The sequence below is a fragment of the Mustela nigripes genome, chromosome 4 (genome assembly GCF_022355385.1).
Source record: "Mustela nigripes isolate SB6536 chromosome 4, MUSNIG.SB6536, whole genome shotgun sequence".
NCBI classification, from domain to species: domain Eukaryota; kingdom Metazoa; phylum Chordata; class Mammalia; order Carnivora; family Mustelidae; genus Mustela; species Mustela nigripes.
Window position 1 is genome coordinate 84,845,797 of NC_081560.1, and position 27,905 is coordinate 84,873,701.

Sequence of the window (27,905 nt, forward strand, 5' to 3'; positions counted from 1 at the left end):
TACTTACTAGGTATTGAGTGGAGCGGAGTGATTACCTGATGAAATGTTTTTCATTTAGATATGAATGATTGAAAAGCCTTTTTTCTCTAGCATGTACTTATTTTTTAAAGCAAGCACCTATTGATTAAGAAATAAAATGCTTATCAGTGAAAGCTATTAGAAGTTGGAGCTAATATTCCTTTCTTCCAGGACTGTGTGAAGTTTAGAAATAATAATGATAAAGTGCTTAGTAGATTATAGCCATAAAGCAAATAGTACCTACTATTATCAGATCCTGGAGTCCAAATAGTCTTTGATCCTATAAATAATATTTCTATGGCCTTATCTGAAGAATTTGGTGCTTTAATACAGTCCATATTAATAGTTTTGAAATAGTCAGCTAATAAGCTCAGTTTCTTAAATTTGACCTTATAGGTTTGATTATATTCATTTAAAAGTTTTAGATATTTTTCCTTGGAATCTTCAATTTATAATATATCCATAACATTTGCTTTTCCAGTATTTCTATAAGATGCCTACATTCTAAAATGTGTACAGCCTAGGGATATCTGAGTGGCACAGTCGGCTAAGCATCTGGTGATTTGGGCTCAGGTCATGATTTTATGGCTCCTGAGACTGAACCCCACATCAGGCTCTGTGCGTGTGGGAGTCTGCTTGAGATTCTCTCCCTCTGCCATCCCCCCACTCTCTTTATCTAGACATAGTTTATTTATTTTATTTAATTAACTTATTTATTTTTAATTTGTATTTTATTTTTAAGTTATCTCTACAAACCAACTTGGGGCTTGAACTTAGGAACCCCAAGATCAAGAGTGACTGAGCCAACCAGGCACCCTTATTTTTCTTTCCTAGAGTAATGTGCTACCAGTATCCTGCAAAGCATTTTCTGTTCTTATCCATCTGTTTTCCTTTCTTGTTAGAAATTCTAGTTTTATTGCAGTTTTGCTGTAGCCACTCCAGTCACTATGGAATTACTCTTTAATTAGCCTCATTTAAATTATTATTATTTTTTAAAGACTTTATTTATTTATTTGACAGAGAGATAGAGATTACAAGTAAGCAGATAGAGGGAGAGGGGGAAGCAGGCCTCCCGCCAAGCAAGGAGCCCAGATGCGGGGCTCGATCCCAGGACCCTGAGACCATGACCCGAGCTGAAGGCAGACACCTAACGATTGAGCCACCCAGGCGCCCCTAGCCTCATTTAAATTATTAATGGAAATGCAAAATGTCAGAGGGTTCAGGACGGATCTCTAAAACAGTCTTCAATGCCCAAGTCCTTATTAGCTGTGGTATACTGGAAATAAGGAAACATCGAAAAGGTGGAGAAATATTTGGAAAGAAAAGAGGCCAGAATGAGAGAGAGAGATCTAGAGATCCAAATAGTCAGAAAGATATACATGAGTAATAAGGCTAAATGGGAGAACATTAAAAAAAAGTTTGTAACAGAGAGACATATGATAAACAAAGTTCAATAAGTGAGTAAGTAAGCAAAATTTAATATATACATCAAGTCTTTCTTAAAGCTGGTATACCAGCTGTCCATTATTTCCAGTGCGTATTTTAAAATATATTCTTTTTTTTTTTAAGAGTTATTTATTTATTTATTTATTTATTTGACAGACAGAGGTTACAAGTAGGCAGAGAGGCAGGCAGAGAGAGAGGAGGAAGCAGGCTCCCTGCTGAGCAGAGAGCCTGACGCAGGGCTCAATCCCAGGACCCGGGGATCATGACCTGAGCCGAAGGCAGAAGCTTTAACCCACTGAGCCACCCAGGCGCCCCTTAAAATATATTCTTAAGATAATTTTTTAAACTTGCCATTACTATTTTTAAAATTCTCCTCAAAAGATAATCTTTTTGTATGGTGAAAAATTAATAATACTTATATTTGTTTTGGGCTGACATATAGAAATAGATTTTTTTCATTTAAAAGAATTGCAGTGTGGGGCGCCTGGGTGGCTCAGTGGGTTAGGCCTCTGCCTTCTGCTTAGGTCATGATCTCAGGGTCCTGGGATCGAGCCCCAGGTCGGGCTTTCTGCTCAGCGGGGAACCTGCTTCCCCTTCTCTCTCTGCCTGCCTCTCTGCCTACTTGTGATCTCTCTCTCTCTGTCAAGTAAATAAATAAATAAAATCTTTAAAAAAAAATTGCTGTGTAATATCCTCAAAAAAGTAGGGATTTGAGATCCAGGTAGATTTGAATTCAAATATTGTCTTTTCTTCTTACTATTTGTTAACCCCCCAAAAATCACTAAATTCTCTGGCCTCAAGTTCCTCCTTTGCAAAATGGAGCTGGACTTTCAGGCCTGTCATAAAGCTTAGAAATCATCTACATAAAATGTTTTTACAGAGAAAATGCATAAAATAAGTCAAAGCTATTTTTATCAGAACATACAGTCAAATTAGTTGTTAATATAAGTAATATTTCTTGCCTTGTTCCTTGACATTTCATTTAATAGCAGGACCTGTATCTTTTCTTATTTTGTGTGGCTGGTATTTTGTCATTAAATAGGAAATTTTAATATTCGTAAAACAACCCACACAAAACAACTCTAAAATGTCATCTAATTATTTCTTTATTGCAACCAATACTTTATCTTGTTTTGCTAATGGGCACCACCTTAACCAAGTGACCAAGGTACATCACTAATGAGAGAAACGCTCTCTGTGTGCACTGAAGAAGACACAACATTACCACTCATTAGGCGTTGTTGCCAGAAATACATATTTTGATCTACTAATGAAGAAACCTCAAAGAAATCCAAATTGAAGGATATTGTAAAAACAAATGCACTGTATCTTTAAAAAAAAAAAAAAAAAGTCAGTGTCCGGGCACCTGGGTGGTTCAGTTAAGCATTTGCCTTCAGCTCAGGTCATGATCCCAGGGTCCTGGAATCAAACCCTAAGTTGGGCTCCCTGCTCAGTGGGGAGTCTGCTTCTCCCTCTCCCTCTCCTCCGCCCCACTTGTGCACATGCCTTCTCTCTCTTAAATAAATAAATAAAATCTTAAGTAAAAAAGAAAATGTTTATAGTCTTAGCCTTTACCATCCTATTAAGATTTATTTACCATAATTGATGACTTATTCTCATGAGTATGCTTAAAAGAAGTAATGAGGGTGGTGACTTCTCTGTCATCCTTTTAATACGTGGTTCCTCCAGGCAACTAGACTATCATGGGTAGATCTGCATGTAAAAGTTCCCATTATTAATGGGAACTGAACTGATGATTAACTAGAAAGCAGCAGTTTCAATGAACAGTTTTGAATTTCCGTATGTAAAAGTTGGACCGAACAAATAAAAATTAAACCTTTAGGAAAGATAGATCCAAATTTAACACATTGATCTTCAGAGAAAATTGTTAAATATACATTTTAGGAATCATTTTAAATATTTTAATTTGTTTTCCCTGAGAATTTAAGTATCACCATATAGCTTTCCCTGAAATCTGGAAACAAAATTAAATCTTTCTTTTTTTAAAGATTTTATTTATTTACTTGACAGAGAGAGATCACAAGTAAGGCAGAGAGGCAAGCAGAGAGAGAGAAGCGGGCTCCCCGCTGAGCAGAGAGCCCAATGCGGGGCTCAAACCCAGGACCCTGAGATCATGACCAGAGCCCAAGGCAGAGGCCCAACTCACTGAGCCACCCAGGCGCCCCTCTCTGGCTATTTTTTTCACTATCTTTCTCTCTCAAATAAATAAATAAAATCTTTAAAAAATATGCTGTTTTCAACAGCATAAAAATGATGCTATTATTTGAATTTGCCTCATATCTGTATATTCAACTTTGTGTGCATTCATTCATTTTAGACTCCAATTTTGGATTCTGCTTCTATTTTTAAAAATAAATAAACTTTCTTATAAAGCTAGCAAAAAAACAAGTGCTTTTTATTTAATATATTCTCCAGTTGGGAATGGCCACAGAATCCAAGAGGCCACATGTTATGAGGTCAATGAAATCATGCATTTGTTGTGGAGCTTAAGTGCTTTTGTTGAGTCCCTGGGTAGTTTGACAGGATTTCCGGGTTGAATGAGAACCACCTTTGATATCATGGGATGCCTTGCCCTGGTTGTGCAATGTAACCATTAAAACCAAGCAAACCTGTTCAACTACTTCAATCCTGTTTCTTCTGTATCCAGATCAGGTTATTCCCATGCACATGTGGTTCCATAGAATATTTACCACCTGACAAGAAGGATGGCAAAAATTTCTGTGGACTTACTGAATTAAAAAAAAAAAAAAAAACTAATTTGAAAATATGCCATGAGTCCACTGGAGCTGGGAAGACACTATGGGAAAAAAAACAGGCTTTATTGTCTGGGTAAAATTCGGGTTCAGCCAAGAACAGGTGTCATCAAACGCAATTGTTCTTGACAGGTGGCTCTCTCCCTTTCTTCTTTCTGCCCACCTGGGCTACCTACAAACGCCTTTGTTCCTCATCCTAGACCTATACCACAGGTGTGGTAGGCGTGGCACTGCTTCCCACGCAGGCCCAGGTCCAGGTCAGTGGCCTAGGAATGGGTGGATTTGTTCTTGCTCTGGGGCAGAAAGGAGGAGACAACACATTAAGTCCTAGTTTCAGTCATTTCAAATTTCTGTGGTTTTTACATGATGACCTTAAGGGTCAGTCATCTATTTCCTTTGAAGTAGATGATTCATTTTTTATGCGTTTTATTCTGCCTTCCAAATTTATTTTGAGAAGCACGTGGATCAACTAAGTTTGAACTCGGTTTTAACTGATGCTTAATTTGCTAAATCTCAAGTATTTAGCCCTCAAAAATAAGTAAGTAAGTAAGTAAGTAAATAAAAGTTACAATCCCAAAAAATGGACTGGGAAATTTTATTTTTAAAAAGAGGGAAAGAAATCGCTACCATTTCTTTGGGCAGTTCTGTGTTGTAACTTTCCACTTCAACATCTGAAACTTCTAGGGTTTCTGTTACAAAAACTGGTCTTGCATAAGGTTTTTCCTTCTTTGTTTTGTTTTATAACATTTTGAGCCTGCAACTTCTTTGCTGCATTATGAGGAAATTTTGGGTTCTAAAACATGTAAAGATATGCAGATTATTAATTGTGTCTGTGTAGGGAACAAATGATTACTGAAGACCTACTATGTGCTAGTCACTGTGTGCCCAAGATATAGTCATGATGTTCCCAGTCCCATTGGGGAAATTTATACATATCTGAATAATCATGAAGTCATCAGAGGTTGTTAAAAGAGATATTTACAAAGGACCACCAGGACCAGACAATGCAATGACCTCTTGTACCAGAGAGAGAGAGGCAAGAAATGTGGTAATATTTGACCAAGGTCTTAAAGGATGACTACAGATTCACTCAGTGGGTTTCCCCTGTGGGAGTAGACATTCCAATCACAGGGAACATTGTTTGCAAAAGCACAGAGGCCTGAAATGCAAGATAAATCCTGAAAGTGGCCTGGAATCACTGGAATTTAGGGTACAAAGATTAAGTATAACTTTCTTTCACCAGTTGGCTGGCTCTCAGCTGCCTCTCACATTCTCCTGTTTTACTCCTGCTTTAGCCCCCAATACAACAGAGCTTTCTTTCTCACCCAGCATCTCTGGCTGTTGAGTAGGTGATTTCTCGGCTAGTTTATGAGCGTCAGACTCTTTTCATGAACGGGACACACCTTGTGCCTCTCAGTGTCTATTACTCTCTTTAAAAAACCAGTTTGCCTAGGCTGATTATTCTTCCTATCAATTGGGGTTTATTACCAAAGACTTGTGACTGTTTTCAAGTCAAGTCTATCCTTGAGGAGTAAAGATTTGTCATCATTTGGGATGATTAAGGAATATGTTGCACATTCTGAAAATAATCCTGAGAGGTATTCCAAAAATGTTTTGAGAAGTGCTGACATCATTTTATAGCCTTTTAAGGTGATTCTCGGAGAACACTCCTTTGGATATGCAAATTCTAGTATATTTTAAAATAGTCACATATTGTTCATTTTTGGGTGTGAAAATGATATTGTGGTTATATCTCTTTAAAAATCATATTTTAGAGATGCATACTGAAATACTAAGGTGAGATGTGCTTTAAAATAATCCAGTGGTGGGAGGAGAGGGCAGTGTGGGGAGTACAAATGAATTCGAGGGCAGCCATATGAGGTTCATTGTATTTGGTCCTGCACATCTTTTTTTCGCACATGTTCAAAACTTTGAATAATAAAAGGTTTTTTAAAAAGTCACATTATAGTCACCCTTCATCTTGAACTTGTGGGTTGGAAAGGCATAATCGTTTTCACAAATATAAAGATGCACGTAGGGGCGCCTGGGTGGCTCAGTAGGTTAGGCCGCTGCCTTCAGCTCAGGTCATGATTGCAGGGTCCTGGGATCAAGCCCCACATCGGGCTCTCTGCTCAGCCGGGAGCCTGCTTCCTTCTCTCTCTCTCTGCCTGCTTGTGATCTCTCTCTGTCAAATTAAATAAATAAATTAATTAATTAAATAAAGATGCACCTATACTTCAATGTCATCAGTTCACTATCCCCTCCGTAGGTTGAGAGAATCTTGAGTTTTTTATGAGGACCTCTAATACCTTTTGCTATAAAGAATTTTAGTATATATTCATATGCTGATAAACAGTCTTTTGGGAATTCTAAAGATAACTACGTAGGCAACTAAATATATACTGTAAAACAAGAAATTAATGTATACTAAAAATTCTACCTTTTACCCCAAAGAGTGCCTGACTTCTTATTTTAGCTCATCATTGTTTTTTATTTAAGTTTATTTTATTTTAAAGTTTTATTCATTTATTTGACAGAGGGCGAGACAGTGAGAGAGAAGGAACGTAAGCAGGGGGCATGGGAAAGGGAGAAGCAGGCTCCCCACTGAGCAGGGAGCCTGACACACGGGGCTGATCCCAGGATTCTGGGATCATGACCCAAGTCAAAGGCAGACGCATAATGACTGAGCCAACCAGGCGTCCCTGTTCTTAATTTTACAGTATTTCTGCACTATGAACACTAATGAATAAATATTATCAAATGTAAATATAGAGATATTTTTCTATTACAATGTATCAAGTTACAATGACTTGTTTGTCCTCTTTATAAGTTCCCTCCTCCACCTATTGAAAAAAAAACTTTTAAGAACTCCAGGCATTCCTGGACAGTAAAGATCTTGTTGAAGTCAGGTCTCTCTGCCATTCAAACTGTTTAGTCTGCAGAGTAGCTTATAGAATGGGATGTCTTCAGAGCCTCTCCAACATACAAAATGCTTTGTTATAGAGATGGTAAGGTGACTCAGTGGGTCCTCTTCTTCCCTGGGAGAGCCCACAGACTCCAGAGCACCGAGCAAACTCACCAGTCTGAGCTCACCTTCTGACCTCAGAGATCCACTGGAGATGAACAATTGGGGCAGGGTTGTGGTCTTCCTATTTGAGTCAGTCCTGGACTCATAATACATGCATTTTGTAGTGGTCTCCTTGGCCCAAATTATGTTTAATTAACACTTTCCTTTCATAAATCACCTCTACAAATTTCAATTTATACATTTTCCAGGACACTTTGCCTTTAGGTGAAAGTATCCCAAAGTGTGACTAAGGTTCATTTGCACACACATCGTTTGGAATGCTTGGAGAGCCGCCCCTCACCACACACGTTCCAGAACAGATCACTGGAAGCAAGGCCTGGGCACAAGGCCTGGGCACAGGTACTGTGTACTTGTCTAGTACACAGTAACGACTCACAGCTAAGCTTTAGGGGAAGTTTCCAATTGGCTATGGGATGGCAAGAAGAAGAACAATAAACCACCACTCCACTCCTGCCCGCGACAGTCTTTAGAAGTCTGTTTAGAAGACAGTTGTAAGATACACTGTTGATTTAACAACAGCTTCTTGTGCAAAAAGAAGTCCTACATTTTGGGCAGAATTTTAGAAATATTAAGTACAAAACTATCCGTCAGTTCTTAGAACGATAACATTGCACATAGGTTTACTGGTTATCATTTAATACTAAGCTCTTTTAAAATACTGATTTAAAGTTGTTCTCATCCTTTTAATTTTTGTTTTGTTTTTGTTTTTTTAAGTGTGAGGTTTTGTTTTGTTTTGTTTTGTTTTGCCAACAAGGAGATACTAATTAGGCAAGTTGTTTTAGGATATCAGTCTTCAAATTTTACCTTTATCTATACTATCATGTAGGAAGACTTTACAGAAGATATAAAGGCCAAGGAGAGCTTTAAGGGAATGGAGGTTTTGAATATTCCGTTTCCCTTAGCATTCCTTAAAATTGATCTGAAGAAATAACTTCTGGAGAGGGGACCAAGGTGGTGACATAGGAGGCTCTTGAGCTCCCCTCTCCCATGGACTCACTGAGAGCACAGCTACACATGGAGCAGCTCTTACTGAAAGAGACCCAGAAACTAGCTAAGCAACTTCTACACATCAGATGAGTAAGAAAATACCCACATCAAAACAGGTAGGAAAGGCTGAGACACACTCTTGCCATAAACCTCCCCCCACTCTCTGCACTCCTAACTCCCAGTTTCTCTGTGAAGAGTGAAGGGTTTGGACTCCACATTTAGTGCCCCACTCGTAAGACTTCTACTTGGCTGGCCCCCAAAAAACCCACCTTTGAAAGTCAATGGAGCTGACATCCATAAGACCCACAAGACCATAGCAGAAAAGATAGTATCATCTATAAGTGATGCTGGGAACACTTGGCAGCCATGTGCAAAAGAATGAAACTAGACCCCTGTCTTAACACCCTCCCCAGAACCAACTCAAGTGGAGTTAGTGGATTAAAGACTCGGCTGGGGGCGCCTGGGTGGCTCAGTGGGTTAAGCCGCTGCCTTTGGCTCAGGTCATGATCTCAGGGTCTAGGATCGAATCCCGCATTGGGCTTTCTGCTTAGCAGGGAGCCTGCTTCCCTCTCTCTCTCTCTCTGCCTGTCTCTGTCTCCATCTACTTGTGATCTCTCTGTCAAATAAATAAATAAAATCTTTAAAAAATAAATAAATAAAGACTCGGCTGTAAGGCCTGAAACTGTAAAACTCTTGGAAGAAAACTCAGGGGGGGAAGCTCTTTCAAACTGATCTTGGCAATGATTTTTTTTTTTTTAATTAGTCAACAAAAGCAAAAATAAACAAGTGAGACTAATAAAACTAAAAGGTTCTGTACAGCATAGGAAACCATCCCCAAAATGAAAAGGCAGCCTATGGAATGTGAGAAAAATATTTGCAAACCACATACCCAGTAAGGCATTAATATCCAAAATAAATAAGGAATTCATATAACTTAATAGCAAGAATGGAAATAACCCAATTAGAAAATAGGCAAAGGATATGAATACACACTTTTCCAAGAAAGAAATGCAGATGGCCACCAGGTACTATGAAAAGGTATCCAAAATCACTAATCGTCAGGGAAAGGCAAATCAAAACCACAATGAGATATTATCTCACACCTGTTAGAATGGCTGTCCTCTGAAAGAGAAGAGATGTCAAGTGTTGGTGAAGACGTGGAGAAAAGGGAAAACTTGTTCATTGTTAGTGGAAATGTAATCTGGTGTAGTCACTGTGGAAAATGGTATGGAGGTTTCTCACAACATTAAAACTAGAACTACCATGTGGTCCAACAATTCCACTTCTGGGTACATATCTAAAGGAAAGTAAGTAACTGTCTTGAACAGATAACTGGACTCCCATGTTTATTGCAGTGTTATTTACAATATCCAAGGTGGGGAAACAGTTTAAGTGTTCATTATTTGTGAATGGATCAAAAAAATATGGTATATGTCTACATATACAGTGCAATATTATTCGGTCTTAAAAAAGAAGGAAATCCCTTCATTTGCAGCAATCTAGATGACCAGAGGGCATAATGGTAAGGAAATAAGCCAAAGAGAGAAAGGCACATATTACATGGCATCCTGTATATCTGGGATCTAAAAAATAAAATCATAGAAACAGAGAGTAGGCAAGTAGTTTACAGTGTCTGGAAAGTGATGGAAATAGAGGGAGATTGGTAAAAGGGCACAAACTCCAGTTATAAGATGAACAAGGTTTGCAGGTCTAATGCGTAATATGACAGTAGTTGATAACACTGCATTGTACAATTGAGATTTGCTTAGAGAGAACTTAAATGGTCTCACACACACAAAGTGATGTGATGGATATATTAATTAACTCAGTGGAGTGAATCCTTTCACAATGTATAATATAGCAAATCATCACATTGTACATTTTAAATATCTAATTATTTTATTTGTAAGTTACTCATCAATAAAGCGAAGAAGATAATTTTTAAAACATGGAGGATATATTTCCAGCTCTGCTTCTGCACAGCCATTCCTCATTATCTCATATTTTAAAGAAGAGAGGCCCCCTTATCACCCTAATCTTTCTATAGCATATTATCCTACAGTAGAAAAACCTCTGTACCCCACTGATATAATTAGAAATATGTTTCTAATATAGCATCGGTATTGGTATCAGTGTTGAGAAAGGGAGTCATACTGATGAATGAATAACAAGTTCTTTTGTAGTTAGATGGTTTCCTACTTTGCTTTCAGTAAAATCGCAAGAATATCTATAATCAGTTGTCAACTGATAATTAAAAACAAAATTTGGTGCTAGGTTTCCCCATGATTTTTGGCATATGGCTGAAAGTGCAAGGAATTGAGGGCATTGTTGGGACAAAGCTCCTTCTATCCCCACCAACCTATTTACATAAACGGTTTTTTTCTCAACATTTTCAAAACACAAAAAGGTGGGAGTGTAAAACTGATGTTGAACCCTGTCTTAATTTAGCCACAAGTAGTAAGGAAATATGGCTAAATTGATACCTGACCTAATTTTCACAAAAATTAGATACTTGACATAATTTTTGCAAAACTAGCCAGTCCCCGTCCAGCTCATTAAGATGCATCTAAAATAAAGAATGTGATTTTTCTGTCTAATTACTTAGCAAAATTTTTAATACAACCCATTTGTTTTCATCAGTAGTATGCTAATAGTAGTTGAGATAACTTGATCCATAATAATTTTTAAATACAACTTCATGGTCACCACAAATAAAAAAATACAATTTCAACATACATGCCTTTTGTTGTGATAAGGTAATTGACCAAAGTCTTTGAAGAATAAAAATATGTCATATTAGGATGGAGGTTTTTGGTAGAAGCAGAATAGAAATATGAGTTCAAGGAGAGAAAGGAAAGATGCAAAATCTCTGATTATTAAAGAACAACTTGTTTGTGTATTTTTGAAAAAATAGATGATGTGGTATTTAGATTCTATTCAGTGTATCTTGTAAGTGGTGTTAGGTATGTATATATTTTTTAATGATAATATTTACAGTGCCCCGGAAGTTACATCCTTTGCAAGTATTTTAACTTGAGATAAAAAGTTTTGGATGTCAGCTTAATAATGTGCCAGAAGATACAAAGCTTTACATAATTATTTTGGAAGTGTTTGCAAGTAAAAAGTTTGAAGACCACTATTTTAGGAAACCAGTCAGAGATCAGTGTGTATAATGGGGAGGAATGGAGAGAAATTGGGTAGGCCACCAGTTAGGAGACAATTGATTTTTTTCCAGATGTAAGGAATTTGAACTGTATCAAGTTCATATTCATGGAAATGAAGAGAAGCAGACTGAATTCAAAAGCTACTAAGAAATAAGAATTATTAGTATCAGCCCTTGCTTCATTTCATTTTCAATTTTAAATATTGCCCAAACAGAATTTTCCGATGTTTTCTATCTGTAGACTCTGCCTGGACCTGGTCTGGAGCTCCTTGCTACCCACCTTTCTCACCCTTCCTCCCTCCCTCTCTTGCCCTCCTATTCATCAGACACTCTGCTAAGTGCTGAGACTTCTGAAACAGTTAGTATCAGGTCCCTGGCCTCTTGATAGCTTCTGGTTTAGTAGAGAAGCTTATGGCTAAGTATGATGCCAAGAGAGATGTATGGCGCATACTACTCCACCTCTCTCCCCTTGTAACATGCTAGAGGACAGAGAGCTAGAGCTTCCATTTCCCAGACTTCCTCAGATTCCATATGTGGCCCAGCTTTTGCCAAAGCAGACATATGAAAGTTATATTTGGAAGGCAGAAGTGAGACAGAGGTGGCGCTTTCTGCTGTTTCCACTAGCAAGCAGAGATAAGGAGACTCTGGTTTTTCTCTGGCAATGTAGAGGAGGCTCCAGAGTCTGGCACCTATTTCTGTGGGTGCCAGGGACATCCGTTTTGATGGGCATGGATCTGCCCTGAAGCAATGTGCCTGGAGCCAGGAGTTGAGGCTGCTATTTCCTTACTGCTCAGCTTTCTGGTCATTCCCCAGTTCTCTGACCATTGCACAGGTGGGCACTTCTGGGGATTATTCCTGGAAGCTCATCTTGAAGTCTGTCTCTCCATGCTTTCCAACTGTTTTATAAACACGTAGTTCTGTATAAATACCTTTGAGTTTAAATTAGCTAGAATAGCTTCTTTTATTGGCAACCAAATCTTGACTAACACAGATGAGGCCCCTCATTCTTCCCAGCCTCCTATCAGTCTCCTGTTTTTCCCTACATCTCTTTCTTGTCAACCAGCTGTTAACATGTGGGGCAGTGATAGCTCTGGAGTTGCTGCTTGAGTTGCTACTATTTCTCCTCTGTGTGCTTTACTTTTCAGAACTGGTCTCTGGCAAGCTCTGACTGGTCCTGGTTCTGGTGAACTGGAGTCTCTTACCCTGGTGAAGGCTATTCATAGACAGATCTAAATGGTGGCTTCAGAACAATTAAACCCTGACATACTGTCTACTCTGTCTGCCTCTGTGTTCCACTCACCTGCTTCGGACTCTAGTCCCTCTTTCTGTGTCCTTTGGACAGGGTGTCTTACTCCCCTTGCTCCTCCTCCGCACTGTGACTTCCTGTAACTGGGTCATTTCCTTTAGAGCATTGATTCTGTTTATTTGGCCTAAGAAGTCCCCTGAGGAGCTCATTTAACATGCAGATTCCCCAACTCAACCCTGAAAGAGTAGGTCTGAGATAGAGCTGAAGTCTACATTTTTAACACTCTCAGCAGGGCATTGTGACCCACTTGGGCCTTATACTAGACCTTGACAATTCTGCGATGTTAGTGTGTAAACCACTTGAGTGGTTAGGACAGAGATTAGGATCTAACTCCTTCCCTTTTCCCTGTTCTGTGAAGGATGAGAAAAGAGAGACAATAAAGGGAGCCCCTAGGTTGTAAATTTGGATGACTATGATTCTGATTGTAGCACTGGTTCAAAGAGGAAAATTAAGAAGGGAAACCTGTTTGTGGAGGAAATAATGAGTTCCACTTGAGACATGTCGGGTTTGACATCCAAACGAAGATGATATATTGTTGGCAGCTTGTAATGGATTGATGATTCATGTCTGAGGGTTGATTAGTGGGTTGGATTCTCTGTTGTGTGGACTTCAGAGAATCACTGCTGCAGCTAAATTATTTCTGTAGTGTGGTACAACCATGATTGTCCTGAAGATGACATACATCTATTTGTGTCTTTCCAATATAACATGGAATCAAATATATTTTGTATTTTTTACCAAATTGGGTAAAAGGAAAGGTGAGAAGATTCATGGTAAGATAACCAGTGTTATAGGTCACCTAGGAGATGCCTAAGATCCAGCTCTTTCCCTTAGAGCTCTCCTTTTCTCTCCCTCAGTCCTTCCTTCCCTTTCCTCTACCCTGCTGACAAATATACATTAGGTATGTAAATTGGGGAAGGAAAAATTATAAGGATAAATGTAAGAGAAGAGATTAAAACCCAAAACTGCAGATAAAACAGTAAGTGTAAATGTTTCACAGGTCTTTGTGTAAAGGAGAACTCTTTATTTTTTTCTTCCAAACCATTGTAAAAGTTCTGTTTCTTCTCTAGGACTTAAAGTCACTGTTTAGGAGTGGTTTTCAAACTTTCTTTGAGTGAAATCTTTTTTTTTTCTTTTTTAAAGTTTTTATTTATTTATTTGAGAGAGAGAGAAAGCATGAGAAGAAGGGTGAGGGTCAGAGGGAGAAGCAGACTCCGCGCCGGGCAGGGAGCCCAATGCAGACTTAGTCCGGGGACTCCAGGATCATGACCTGAGCTGAAGGAAGTTGCTTAACCAACGGAGCCACCCAGGTGCCCCTCTTTGAGTGAAATCTTATGCAGAAAAAGTATTTCAGAAATGTAACTATACTTGATTGAAATCAAATATATACCATTTACTCATTCTAAACATGTTGCCGAGGTTCCATGAGAACAGTGAGACTGTTTTGATGGAGATAAAAGTTTAAAGCTAGGGTTTAAGGACAATCATTCTATGTGAGCAAACAAATGTCTTTGCAAGTCTGATAAAATCCTGATTCATTCAGAAGAGTAGTTACAAATGAACACTTAAAAACAAAAACATGTTTTGCAATCTTGGCATACTGAAAGTAAACTGATATGGTACCAGAACCCTAATTCTGAAATCTACCCTATAATTATTTAACTTTGCCAGGGGTCAGTCATAAATATTCATTGAACTCTTAGTATATTCTAGATACCGAGGTTGTATTAGAGAAAACAGACATGGAATTTATGGCCTAGCAGGGAAGGTAGACACTAAAAAAAAAAAGTTGTAAGTAATTTACAAGTACATAAACTACAACTTGAAAAAAATCCTGAGTATGTTGGGAATGTACAACAGGAGACCTAACCTTGTATAGGATGTTCTTCCTAAGGAAATGGTGTTTAAGTTGAGACATAAAAGGTGACTAGGCAAAGGGAAAGGCAAAAAATGTATTCCAGGTCCATGGGCCACAACATGTAAAGGCCCAAAGGTAGGAGAGGGCCTGGGCTATTTGAGAAACTGAAAGTCAACATGGCTTTTCCCCAACAAAGCTGGAGAGAGTAGTGAGCTACTGATAGAGACTGAATTGTACAAGGCTTTCTAGCCAATGCACGGGAGTAATTTGTAAAGTTATTAATTGATGTGTTTTTAATGCCAGTATTACTATTAACTGTCAACCCTCCACCACTTGGGCTATAAGCCAAGATTATTCCCCTAAGAGGTGGAGGAAGTGCTTCAAAGAAAATCAATAACGGAAACTTTAAATATTTGGCTAAGTCCAAGCCAAAAAAATAAAATAAAATAATAGGCTGGACAGTAGAAAAATTGGGACCATATGCTTACTGAGTGAGAGTAAAGCCAAGCACCTGCCTAGGGTACCTGAGAAAAGGAACCTAGAAGATGAAGGTGATCCCCAGAGGGCTGTGGGGAGCAGCCCAGTATTTTCCAGTGTGACCAGAAAGTGACACTAAAAGGTAGGCTGACCAGGAGGTTGCTTGTGAGGCGGCACAAATACTGAGGGCAGCAAGTGTCTAGAGTGGGAAGGACAAGGGATCAGTACATTGGGGTGGGGTTAGAGGCCATCAGTTAATATTTCTTGTATCATCCTGACATATCTATGTTAAGTATTGGGTGTTAATCTGAAAGGTGGTAGAAAGCCACTAAGGGATTTTTTAAGATTTTGTTTTATTTGAGGGAGCGAGTGAGCACAAGCAAGTGGAGCAGCAGAGGGAGATCGAGAAGTAGACTCCCTGCTGATCAGGGAGCTCAACGTGGGGCTTGATCCCATGACCCCGGATCATGACTTGAGTTAGAGGCAGATGCTTAACAACTGACTAAACCGCCCAGGCGCCCCTGAAGGTTTTTGTTGTTGTTGTTGTTGTTTTTAAGATTGATTTATTTATGAGAGAGAGGGTAGGAGGAGCAGAGGTGAGGGGAGCACAGATCCTTGCTGAGCACGGATCCTGACGGATGCAGGGCTAGATCCCACGAACCCGAGATCACGACCTGAGCCAAAATCAAAAGCTGGATGCCCAATCCGCTGAGCTACTGAGGCACCCCACCACTGAGGGATTTTAAATAGAAACCCATCTTGATGATATCTATCTAACTGGGTACAGAGAACGGCTGGAAGTAGGTAGAACTGATCTTAAGGGAAAACGGCTAGAAGGATATTGTAGTAGTCTATGTAGGCAAGAGATGAAAATGGTCTGTACAAGGATGGTAGCAGGAAAGGATTCACAGATACCTGTCTTAGTCTGCTCAAGCTGCCATAATAAAATATGTAATAAAGACTGGGGGGCTTAAACAAGAGAAATTTATGTTCTCACAGTTGTGGAGGCTAATCGTCCCAGATTAAAAGGTCTACCAGGGTTGGTTTCTGGTGGAAAGCTCTAGTCCTAGCTTGCATATGGCTTATATTGTGTCCTCACATGACAGAGATCTTTTTCTTTCTTCCTCTTATAAATGAACTCATTTAACTTTTGTTGCCTCCTAAAGCCCCTGTTTCCAGTTAGTCACTCTGGGGGTCAGGGGTTCAACAAAGGAGTTCAGGGAACACAATTCAATCCATAGCAATATATGATATCTTTAGGAAATAGTGCTTGATTGGATGTGGGAATGAGGTAGAAGAAGGTAGGGCAGTCAAGGATGAGCTTAGGTTACTGACTTGAGTAGAAGTAATAGTGCTATTTAGGGAGATTGGAATCCCTGTCAGTAGAGAATATTTAGGGGCAAAATATCTAAACCTAATGTTAAACTTACTTATTTTTCAAGTATCTATGAGACAGCAATAGGAAATATCAAGTGGGTAGTAGGTTCTATGGGCCTGGAATTCAGAAAAACATCTGGGGCACAGATGTAGATGTAGTAGGTCTCATCAGCCTATAGATGGTCATTAACCATTGGAGGGAAGGAGAGTCCACTGGGCGGTGGTTCTCAAACAGAAATGTGCATCAGAATCACTTGGCTAGCTTGTTAAAACACAGATTGCTTGGCCCCACCCCCAGAATTTCTGATACCACTGTATTTTTGGCAGCATATGAACGTTTTAGGGCCTTAGAAATATACTGGTAAATTACTTTCCAGAAAGCTCATAGCAATTTATGTCTTTATCAGATCAGTATGAGAAAGCCTATCTCACAGTATCCTTTATTGCATTGAATGTTATAATTTCTTAATCCCAAAGATTAAAAAAAGTGATCTCATTGCAATTTTACTTTGCACATCTGTGATTATCTGCGACAGTGAACATTTTTCCTGTTTTAAAATGCTGTTTGCAGGTCCTTTGGTTTTCAGTAAAAAGTTTTCTGTTTTTATGTATTTCTGTTTTAACACATACGTACTTTAGCCCCTTCAGTACACCACTGTATTTTGTGATCAGCATATTTGGGAGATAATTTGCACTGGTGATGTGTACCCTAATGCGTGTGAATTGAAAGAATTCGGCAGGTCTTTCATATTCATCTTTGTCAATATGATGAAAATACTCTGCTACTGATACTTTCTCAAATTGAATAATATAAAAATGAGGCCTAAATGGTGCTAGAGATAGTTTCCATGTGGGTGTAGGGTCAGTAAAACCAAGACGTTGTCATTCTGATTGAGGCTAGCTTGTCCTGTGGCTTTTTAAGGGGGCAGAGACCCAGAAATTCTTCCTCTTCTCTAAATGTGGAACACACTTGACTGGCTCTGGCCAACTGGCCATGACCTAATGTTCCGTCTTACACCATCGCTCAGCATGTGAAAGCCAGCTCAACTGCTTAGCTAGATAGCAACGAAACTACTAATGACAAAACCAGATCTGCCTGGGAGCTCAGCGGGCTGGTCTCTGTGGCTCTTTTAGTCAGAACCCTGTTACTTTTCAGAGGGCCTGTTTCAGTCAGTGATGTTAGATGACTTGAAAGTATACTTCAGCGTATGCCCGAGACATCTTATGACTCTTTCCTGGCCTACAGTCTCCCCTGTTAATTTAAAATAACATCTGCCTTGGCCCCCTGTCATCACTTGCTTTGGCAACTGCCAATCTTGGCGCGCTGAAACTGGGCCTAGGTCTGGTTTGTTGGCTGGGAAGCAAGTGTTCCCACAGTCATCATCAAATTGCATTTCGTAAACACCCACCCTAGAGTTAGTTCATCACGGAGATACATTCTGGCTATTTGAAGTGAAAGAGAGCCAGCAGATTTTTCAGATAAAATGCACAGAGGCATAATATGGTGTCGTAGCAAGGGCAACTCCCTTCATATCCACAGGACATGGGATTTTGCAATATATCTTTACTCTGTATGGAGATTCTGAGACCAAGCACCTCCTCCTAGATTGGGAACAAAGGAGAGCACGATGGAGCGGACCTGAATTTTGAGTTGAAACAGACCGGTCTTTTGGCTGCGTGGCCTTGAGCAACTTTCTTCGTTTCTCAGAACTTCTTCCTTCATCTGTGAAGTGGGGTAATACATTTATTACAGGGCTATTGTGAGAATGTGGAAACATGTAAAACATTGCAGGTGTCCAAATGTCAGTTCCCTTCCCTTACTGACGAGGAGTAGCCGCCATTTTATGAAAGGACTTATCAGTGTGACTTCTATTCCGAAGGTAAGTGTGTCTTCTGGACAGCCTGCTGCTTGAATCACAATGGCTCAGCCACAAGGGCATGAGTAATTGTTTTATGGCTTTGAACTTCCTTTGGCACAGGGCCCCACCCAGCCCATGTGAAAATGAACACGACTGAGCGGCCAAGTGTTCCTCAATTGTTAGCACTCTCAACACAAATTTGTAAAAAGAATTTAAAGGCCAGAAATCAAATAACTCCAACTAAATATTGCTTAGGAAGACCAGGATTCCCAGCACATTCCCAGCACTCATTACATGTCATGTCCCCTTATTATGACTGTCTCTTCCATTTTTTTCTGTATTTCGTGATAAGAGGAAGAAACAAAGAGGTAGAAAGAAGAGAATATACCCGTTTGGGGCTGCATCGAAAACCCCTGATGCAGTTTCTGGCCAGGCCTCCTCTTTCTCTTTGCTGTAGATTTTTCAGGATTACAGGAACATCATCATTAAAACTTCTGAAAATCACAAAATCAATAAAAGCTTGCTGGGCTTTGTAAGATTGTATGGAACAACTCAGCTTAGGCTCCACAGGTGCTGATCACCTCTCAGCCGTATCATAATTAACACAGAATTTCTGATCTCTTTGAGCAAGACACGGTTAACTTTGATTTATGCTGTTTTTACTCCAAAGAAAGAAATTCTTCTAAATTTAAAAAGCTTCATCCTTTAGACTATGTCTCCCCATAACCGCCAAACCCATCTAGTTGAAATTTGACACATGTAATTATTTGAATTTATTTTCCTTTAAGCACACTGAATACAGATAAGAAAATCAGAATTTAAATAAAATGTAGTATAATTTAGAGGATGGTTATTACCTTTATGAAAAAGATTTCCTTCTGTAGTTGGAAATTCTCTGGTTCAACTATGTCAGTGATAAGGTCATGGAAGAGACAGCAGGAATGCTTGAGGAGAGCTCTGGTCTATATTCTAGGGCCATTATCGACCAGTTTTGTCTCATTGGTTGTATCAAATAATCCTCTGGTGCTCAGTTCCTTAATATTAGGGGGTTCATCAAGATAATCTCTGTGGTTCCTTCTGTAAATTCAAGTTACAAGAACTTATTGTGTAAACCAAGACCCAAAACCTTAGGGGAGGAAAAAAACCACAAGGCCCAAATTTCTGTCTTGGACATTCTGAGTCTCATATCATTGTTAGTGGAGTCAGAAATTTCCCAAACTCCATTTAGCAATAATTCTTTAGTACTACCATTAAGTGCCACTGGTAATAGAATTCTAAGTATTTTGTTATAACAACAGCAATTTAATATTATATTCAAGGGCATATGGAAAAAAAGCATACTGATATATCTCATATGATAATGAGCTTATTCAATAAGCTTGCAAAGTTTCTAGCTAATGCAATATTATGTTTTACAACTTTTATCTATGAAGTCTGTTAAGCAGTGTCTCTTCCCTTTGATTCAAATTTATGTTGACATTAGCAATTACATTTTCCTTCAAATCATACCTATCATAGTACATGACTTGAGTCCTAAATTTAAACTCATATTGCATTACAATTCCCTTGCTGCCTTCCAATACATTTAAGATGCATTGATGGTATTACTCAACCACATTTTTGGACATTTAGGATAATTCATTATTTAAAACAAATTTGAGAACCGAAACTCCGCTAACCCGAAGAATGACTTTAAAACTGACTCACCCAATTTGGTAGTCAACCTATTTTTTTTAAGAAATCAGGTTTGAATGGAAAATGGAGAAAGCAAAAGGCTATTAATAATGACAGGCAGTGGGTGTCTGAACAGGTGTAGTAGATTGTGGTGACAGACATGTGAAATTGGTGCTATTCTCAAGAACCACATCCCCATTTTTTTGTCACCTTCTCAGCAAATGGTGGTTTTATGATTCGGAAAAAGATGTACAGAAGGTTGAAACAAGACCATCAGGATCTTTTTTATTCAAGAGGATGAAACAGTTTTCACCTAAACCTTCAAGACTCAAAAATAAGAATGATTCTTAGGTGCTTTAATCTGATTTTTGCACCAATGAAGGAGATCGAACGTTTTCACGAGTGTTTTTCATGTCCGTGAACAGAAAGTCCTCCGTTTCGTACATCTGGGAAGTTTTCAGTTCTCACGCAACCTATGTCCTGAACATCGTCAGTTGCAACCTCTTTCCCATGTCTTCACTGTGACTGCATAGACTCACACCGTTGTCCTTACCTGACAACTGCACCAGCTCCCAGCTGCTCTTCCAGGTTTCAGTATTGATTCTCCATCCTGTCAACAAGCTGACCTTCTCAAACATGAGTCTGATCACAATCCTCCTCTTTTAACAAGCCATAGATGAATTTCCGTTAACTTGAAAATAAAATGTAAACCCTTAGTGTGACTTATAAGATCCATTGTGATCTGCCCCTCTGTTCAGCCTCACCTGCCAGCACTCTTTTCCGCTCTCCAGCTTCATTTCTTGGTCATGCTGAACCATATTTTAGTTTCCTAAATTCACCTTGTTTCTCATTACTCTTCACTGCACATACTGCTCCTCTTGCTTGGAATGACTTTTCTCCTATCTGGGAAGCTCTTACTATCCATTAAGATTCAGCCACCATCTCCTTTTTTCAACTTGAATCACTCTTTCGGGTTGGGTGTTACACCAGTGTGTTCCCGTGCATGCCCTATCGCATGACTCATTTTACTCCAAATTGCATTTCAGGGACACCTGGGTGGCTCAGTCAGTTAAGCCAGGTCATGATCCTGAGGTCTTGGGATTGAGCCCTCTGTTGGGCTTCCCGCTCAACCGGGATTTTGCTTCTCCTCTCTCTCTGCCCCTCCCCCCTACCTGTGTGTGCACTCGCATGCTCTCCTCACTCACTCTCTCTCAAATAAATAAAAAAAAACTTAAAAAAAATTAAATTGCATATCATCATTGCATTTAGTGCCATTGTCAGTCTCCCTACACTGAGATTCTTGGAAGGGAAGGACTGTCTCATTTGTCCTTTTCTCACACCACTTAGCATAGTGCTTGGCACGGAGCAGGCATTCTGTAAATGTATGTTAAAATAACCAACATGTAAATAATCCAGGAAAGTAAAGTTCAACATGGAACACCTATTTTTTTTTAAGGTGGAACAACTTTAAAATGGGATTATTATGACAGATTCACATTATATTTAATACTACTAAAGCTGCTATAATATACAACAGAAATGTGACCCACAACAGTACAGATAACTCCGAATAATAAACATCATTTTCTCCTTGACTAGAAAGAACCACTAAACAACAACCTTTCCTGATACTCTTTTACTGGGTGGCTCAGTGGGTTGAGCCAATGCCTTCGGCTCAGGTCATGATCTCAGGGTGCTGGGATCGAGTCCCGCATTGGGCTCTCTGCTCAGCAGGGAGCCTGCTTCCCTCTCGATCTCTCTCTCTGCCTGCGTCTCCGACTACTTGTGATCTCTCTGTCAAATAAATAAATAAAATCTTTAAAAAGGGGGGGGGCACCTGGGTGGCTCAGTGGGTCAAAGCCTCTGCCTTCAGCTCAGGTCGTGATCCCAGGGTCCTGGAATCGAGCCCCAAATTGGGCTCTCGGCTCAGCGGGGAGCCTGCTTCCCCTTCTCTCTCTGCCTGCCTCAATGCCTACTTGTGATCTCTCTCTCTCTGTCTGTCAAATAAATAAATAAAATCTTTAAAAAAAAATAAATTAAAAAAAAAAAGAAAAGAAAAGGAAGCCTCCCCCTCCCTCATAATTTCATGAGTTCATGATTTACCCTCTCAAGCTATGGTTGCTACTGGCATTTAAATCTCTGAAACTTCATGTGTTCCGGTTAAAACAGAAGAGAAAACTACAGAGTATACCTTTTCAACTGCTTCTGTAAAATGATTAGAAAATTTTATTTATATATTCGCAATGTACAGAATGTAATTCTGTGAAAAATGCAGGCTGCCACAGTAGGCTTTCTTAGGGAGGAACAATAGGCAAAGCAAGGACTAATCTCCACAAACTTGGGCATCCAGGAAGTACTTCCTTATTTTTCTGTATGCCTGCCATTCTATACACTTAATTTCTATCTATGCCCTCGTAGGAAGGCCAGAATGAGAGGGGACAGAATCTTAGCTCAGTTTGGACTTCTCTTTTTTCTATCCTCCAAGTCCAGGGGCCCATTTAGTTCCCGGACCTCAGAGGGGCAGGGAGGAGAGGTGTTTGCTCTTTAGTCTTTCAACCGGCTACATCTCAACACGCACACAAACATGGTAAAATTATAGGCCATACTCAGTTGACAATTACCTGAAATTGGCTATTGCAGACATCTGAGCTAGTGAAAAACAAAAGTGATAGCACACTGCTCTCTACCAGAACGGAGTGGTAGATCCCAATGAAGTTCTAAAGCATTTAATGTGCTCTCTGAGAAGCTTAAACCAAGTTCAGCGAAGTTAGAAATGTTATATAAGGTTAAGCATGTAATGAGTTCTATATCAAATAAAATATGTAAGGTTTGATGTATGTAATATATTGAACAATAAAGTTAGGAGTCGATGATTTCTTTCAATAGGAAATCATCATCATGAAACAAAACCCGTGGTTTTAAACACAATGGAAAATCACAATGGCTTTGAAGTACACAAAAATACAAGCCCACTTGGAACTACGTATGGCTCTGTGCAGCCTTGTATGTGAAAAAATCAGAAAAATGCATCCTGAGGTATTAACATGATTTCAGGGTAGCAAGATCTCTTATATCTAATTTTTCCTTTCATTTTAAAATTTTTTCCCTGATGGATAAATAGTATTTTTATAATAAAAATTAAATTGCATTTAATTTTTTTTAAAGATTTTATTTATTTATTTGACAGAGAGAGATCACAAGTAGGTAGAGAGGCAGGCAGTGAGAGGGGGGAAGCAGGCTTCCAGCTAAGCAGAGGGCCTGATGCGGGACTCGATCCCAGGACCCTGAGATCATGACCTGAGCTGAAGGCTTTACCCCACTGAGCCACCTAGGCACCCCTCTAAATATACTTTTGAGGGTATTGTTACTGAGACAGCAGGCATTGTGTGTGTGCTTACAATGTAAGTCTGAAGGTTGCATGAGCACCAACTTATTCTACCAATAAGAGAATATTCTACCAATAAGGTAGAGAGAAGCTCAAGTGATGATGGAATTGGGGAGGGCGTACATGGGTGAGAAGAAGCAGGTAAAGTGAAAGGTCTGGAGCGCCTGGGTAGTTCAGTCGATTAAGTGTCTGCCCTCGGCTCAGGTGGTGCATGATCCCAGAGTCCTGGGATCAAGTCCCACATTGGGCTCTTTGCTCTCCCTCTACCTATCACTCCATCTGTGATTTCCCTCTCTCTTTCTGTCAAATTAATAAATAAAATCTATTTATTTAACCAAGAGAGACACAGTGAGAGAGGGAGCACAAGGAGGGGACTGGGAGAGGGAGAAGCAGACTTCCTGCTGAGAATGGAGCCGATGTGGGGCTCGATCCCAGTACCCTAAGATCATGACCTGAGCGAAGGCAGATGCTTAACGACTGAGCCACCCAGGTGCCCCTGAATAAAATCTTTAAAAAAAAAATAAAAATAAAAGGAAAGGGCAAAAGCAGCTAGGACTCATTGTCGACTGACTGCTACAAAAGGAGGTTATAGCTCACAGCAGTTTTTCATGAGAAGCCAGATATCTAGATTTTTATGTGAAATTTTTTAATGTTGAAAATAAGTTATTTTTTAATTGTCAGCACTTCTCTGCCAAACCAAAGAGGTATGTAGGACAGATGTAGCTTCTGGGCAGCATATTTGGACTTTTGCTCAGATAGACCTATTGGTTCATAATTTCACAAATTAATTTACAGTGCTTCCCAACATATTTGACACCAAAGCACACATAAAAATATGATAACATTTAGGGCACCTGGGTGGCTCAGTGGGTTAAGCCTCTGCCTTCGGCTCAGGTCATGATCTCCGGTTCCTAGGATCCAGCTCCACATCGAGGGAGGGTGGGGGGTGGGGGGGCGGGGCTCTGCTCAGCAGGGAGCCTGCCCCCCCCACCCCCTCTGTCTCTGCCTGCCTCTCTGCCTGCTTGTGATCTCTCTCTGGCAAATAAATGAATAAAATCTTTTTTAAAAATTTTAAAAAATATATAACATTTGGACAGCACACTGAAAGAAGCTTCTTATTGCCTAGAGGTCTCTGTGGCCTCCTAAAGCTTAGGTCTCAACACCCCCCACTCACCCATCCTGAATTACTGAGGGGCTGAAGAACTATCTCAGGCATCCCTGTAACTCACTGTAAGGCATTTCCATCACCCACTGTAGCCTGGCCCATTCTACACTAGAAAGCATGGAGGAAATGAAACAAACATAGCTTTTGTTAGTGGTAGAATAGGCAACAAGGAACAAGGGATTTGGGGAGAAATCTCAGGATTTAGGGAGCATTTGGTAGGAAGCAGGGAGGGTAATTGGGTGGACTAGAACAGCTGGGTGAAGATGCTGAATCCTGATCACCTTCCTTGAAGACCAAGAGTATCAAGGTCTTTGCATCCCTGGGGCCTGGCATAGAGCCTGACATAGTGCCTAAAATATGTTTGTTGAATAAATGAAATGCCATCCCAGGGTGCTGATTCAGGAAGGAGAGAACCTTGCCTCAAGGTTCTCCCAGTTTTGGGGGGATGGAGGGTGCAGTCCCTGATCTACCCGGCCTATGGACACCCACCACTCCTTCCTTTGCTCTCCACCGCCCAAGTCCCTTTCCCTGAGGAATTTTCCTTATCTGTAGGGATCACACTGACTTTCCATACAACCCTCCCACAATACTTGAGGACTACTTTCTTTTCTTTCTTACCTCTCCCTCCCCCACCCCCGAAGAGGGCAGGACACAGGAAAGGAAATGCTAGTTAGCCTAAACCAACTGAGGGTGCACAAGATTTCTACGAGGCACAAGGGCCTAAAGATAGATTTACTGGATGGAATCCAGTCATTTCTAGATCTTCAGTTTCCTTCACTCCCCTTAAAACTGATCTGCCTGGAGATATGCTTGAGGTGTGGTGCTTTCTCCTTTCTCACTGCCCCTTGCATAATCCCTTCTCCACCTCCTACATTATGAAAGGGCCTCCCTCCCACTGGAAATTGCAGCAGCACATTGCCTTAGGGTAGGAGAACCTCTGAGTAGTCAGACAAGAAGACAATTCAAATTATTGGATGGGGAGAAGGGGGAGTAATTATAATAATCCTTTTGAAACTCAGGAGGTTTTCAATTCTTTACTTTCAACAGAATTAAAGGAGGAACTAATTGAGCGGTCAGCTGGTGATTCATTAAAAAATAATTTTTATGATTCATTACTATGTGATTTCAATTATAGAACTCTGAAGGGGTTCAAGTAATTGTAGGTCATTGCTGTAATAAAACTTTCAGTCTCCTCTTCTATGCATGTGACTAAGTTCTTCAGCGCTGCCATTAAAAAAGAGAGTTAAGTGTAAGCCTAATTCTAGCATAAGTAATATTAACCCACAGATACAAAGGCTAATTGGAAAAAGGTCCCATTACCTTATTAAAAGATATGCTTACAGTAATATGTTAACCTGCATTTAACATTTATGTAAATGTGTTATTTGTGTTGTTTAACCAGTGAAGTCATTTAATTACTGTGACAGTAGCTACAGAAGAAAAAATAATAGCATGAAAGAAGCAGAGACTATTTCAGTGTGCATCCATATTTCTATTGTAAGGATTTTGATAGAATGATCAATCAAGGACTTTTAAGCATCAAAATATGGCATATTCGGATAAAATTTTGTGAGGAAAATGGAATGAAAATAGGAGTTCAAGGAGAAAATGTAATGTGAAATTTCTGACAATGTGTGTGTGTATGTGTATATTCTTTTACAGAGCTTGAGTGGGGGCCGAGGGGGAAGAAGCATGGAGCCTGACACAGGGCTTGATCTTACAATCCGGAGATCATGACCTGAGCCAAAATCAAGTCAGACACGTAACCAACTGAGCCACCCAGTTGGCCCTCCAGTATATATTTTTTTAAGATGTGGGAATCAAATCTTTCTGATGTCTATATTCCTAGATTATATTTAAGAGTCACATAAAAGTTTAATTTTAAACATGTCAGTAGTTAGAATACACCAGAAATCACGTCCTTTGCCACCATTTAAATTTATGATGAAAAAGTTTAGGTGCAAATTTAGAAATTGCAAGGGACTATAAAGTTTTCAAAATTGTTTTAGGGAGCGTGCAATTAGAGTCTAAAGACCACTCACTTAGGAGCCAGGACCCAGATCCTAGGACTAAATCAAATACTGTTTTTTTCCAGTGGTAACATAGACTCCATGTTTAGAATTGTAATAATCAGTTTATTTACTTCTCCAGTGAAACAGATGCTAAAGAACGCTGCACGAAAAGCTCAGTAATTAGCTGTTACGCAGTCCTAAGGAGAAAACTTCTAGAGTATTTAGCTTTAAATAACTTCAAACTGCCGATGATTCACAGACTTACAGTTCTAAACCAGACCTCTCCTCTGAGTTCTAGATTTCCATTTCCAACTCCCCGTCCCAAATCCACATGGAATCTCCGGCCAGCATTTTCCCCATGCCAGGTCTACCATTCCAGTCCTGATACAGAACCTCACAGTAAGTATCCTCTCAGTAAGTATCCTCTCCCTTAGACTTTTAGGGACCGAGGCCCCCTGCTCCCTGCACAGTGTTTACTTGGAGTGTGGAGCATGAAAGAAATAAGAAAAGGGTGAAGGGGGGGAAAGATTTAAAAAAAAACACACACACCCAGTTGCTTTCTTCTGTTTCCTTTGAGCATTAGAAATCTCCATGCTTGCTCTTTGGGATAAAACTGGAGTATTCTTCTGGTGTTCTCGCCGTCTGGGCCTGGTTTCCACTTCTGATTTTGGGCTCACCTGAGTTCAGGCTAGGAGATGCTGGAGGAAAGAGAAAATGGAGATTTCCGGCTGGTTCAGCAGGACCACAATTTTCTTCTTTCCCAGACTGCCTGCTACCATTTCATTTTAGAGTCCTCAGTGTTCTGTCCATCTTCTGTCTGCATTCAGTGGGAGACATAGGATGGAGTCGCCCATGTGGACCTGGAACCTCTCTGTTCTGTATCTCATAGTTGTAGAATAAGCACTTTACGTTTTTGTTAAATAGTTAACAGGTGCATACCACAGTTTCGGTTGGGGATTTGTTTCCAGTTTTTCCCTGTTATAAATTGTGATGAGTTTGTAGTTAGAACTTGGGAGAATCTTTTTGTGGGGCCAGGACCTTCCAAGCACATTCCTTTTATAGTGAGACTCTTTCTCCTTTTCACCATTAGACTGTCTCTTAAATTAGCAAGAGCTAGTAGATGTTAAGTTAAAAGCAAGATTGAGCAAGTCTTTTAACAGTCCTGTTGTTCGAATTTAGGGGCAACTGTATTTCACCTATAAGTCTTTTTTTTTTTAAAGATTTTACTTATTTGACAGAGAGAAAGGGAACAACAGGCAGAGGGAGAGGAAGAAGCAGGCTCCCCACTGAGCAGGGAGCCAGACATGGGTCATGAT

The 27,905-nt window shown here is 39.8% G+C and overlaps 1 long non-coding RNA gene across 1 annotated transcript in view; it reads left to right on the plus strand.

The window, feature by feature from the left end:
• Positions 1 to 26,954, plus strand: part of LOC132016003 (uncharacterized) — a 75,184-nt gene extending 48,230 nt beyond the window's left edge. Inside the window, exon 3 of the long non-coding RNA XR_009403858.1 lies at positions 26,888 to 26,954. This is a non-coding gene — a long non-coding RNA (uncharacterized LOC132016003). The remainder of the gene's footprint in view (positions 1 to 26,887) is intronic.
• Positions 26,955 to 27,905: the final 951 nt, after the last annotated feature.